The sequence below is a fragment of the Poecilia latipinna genome, unplaced genomic scaffold (genome assembly GCF_001443285.1).
Source record: "Poecilia latipinna isolate Pla-1442-1.1 unplaced genomic scaffold, P_latipinna-1.0 Scaffold2741, whole genome shotgun sequence".
In the NCBI taxonomy this organism is placed as follows: Eukaryota; Metazoa; Chordata; class Actinopteri; order Cyprinodontiformes; family Poeciliidae; genus Poecilia; species Poecilia latipinna.
In genome coordinates, this window is record NW_015115357.1 from 21,783 (window position 1) to 23,518 (window position 1,736).

Here is a 1,736-nt window from a genome sequence, read left to right on the forward strand (position 1 = left end):
TNAATAAACATAATATGTTCTGGTTGTTATTCCTGATTGGTTTGTTATTTGAAACGGTGTTTAATATCAAAATAAGATTAATTTATTTCCTTAACAGTTCCTTCTCCTGTTCCCTCAGAAGGTTAAAGTTTAGGAGTGACTAATTACATTTACTAAAATATAGTTGAGTAACTTTTTGAAACTCAAATGAAGTTTTAGGAGTACTGTTACCATGCTGAACTTTTTACTTTTACTCAGGTCATTTTATTATGAAGCATCACTATTCTTATTTAAACAAATTTTTTATTTTGTCTTTAAAAAATTAAAAATTCCGCTGAACTTTATATTTTGGGCCCTCTGTGTAATTTTGTTTTAGATATGAAATCATTGATAACTTGATCAGTTACTCAGTACTGATACACTTTTTACCAAATGCTTCTTTACTCTTGTGTAACTTCTTATTCAGCTACTTTTTAGTCTGAGTAAAAACATGTTGAAGTGCTGCTGTTACTCCTGGAGTACAAACTGTGGGTCCTCTGCCCACCTCTAAGGAACAGTAACCAAATGTTGAGGCACATGTTGACCAAAGAGGGAAAGTTATACATCCATAAAGAACTACTTAAATTAATAGTCATATTTACTTTATATACATGTATGCATGTGGCCCACACTTGGCACACTTCAGGAATGAACCGAGAGGCAAAGATTGTAGCACAAGTTCAACTTTTATCCATTCTGAACCTTCACTAAAGGTCAGATTACCTGTATTCAGGTTGTCTGTTTAAAAAAGTAAAATAACAGCAATGACTCTAAACCTCTCCTGCCTTTTTACTGTATAATCAACCTGTTGCCGTGGCAACCGCCTGCGCCCCACAAACCCAGCAGAGATTAGCTAAAAACACAACGGATTTTAGGTTTTCAGGCTTCATATTCATTTCTCCTTAAAAAGCCTCTCCTCTCATGAACACAGCTGTGTGGCTGATTAGCCAATTTAAACTTATGCTCTGCTAATGAGGGTCTTTGAGACCCTTTTTACTTTTGTAATGGTCCCGAAATGCACAGAAAGGCGCAACACCTTTTAAACATTAATTACTTATTAAGGGTTATTAATGGTTACTTATCAATTTTGTTGGGCCATTAACTTGAACACGTTTTGTTGATTTTATCCTTAATAAGATGTATTGGACGCGCTGGTCTCAACATCCTGGCGGCGTTCAGTTTGTCACCTACTGCCGAGATCAACTCAAAACCTTCCGCGATCGTAATTGAGCACCTATTGATTAAATATGACTGTAGTTGGACAACAACCATCAGCGTTAGCTTACCGTGCAACGTCTGGGCAACCGGAGGATCCTGGACGGACAGCAGCGGTGCATGTCTGAAAGATGACCTCCGAAGCAGATCTCCAAGGCTTGGCACTCTCATTCTCTCAGCTCGATGCTCCATAGAGCTGCCTCTGGATATTGTACTTCACTTACTAAAGTCTGCTCCTTATAGTTGGATCACAGCTGGTAGCTACGAAGGTGTCTCGAACCTTCAATCGTAAGCCAACTTCAGCGGCCGCTTCATCCAAACTATAAAAACCCCCGACAGTGAAGCTCTGAGTCCATGAGAGCCGCCAGCTGAAACGCGTTCTGTCTCAGCGGCCACACCAAAAATAAAGTCAGGAGTAATAACACTATTTTCTAATGAAGTTTATGAACTTCAGCTTATTGATAACCCGGTAGTAGGTCGCCATCTTTCTTGAAGCAAAGTAC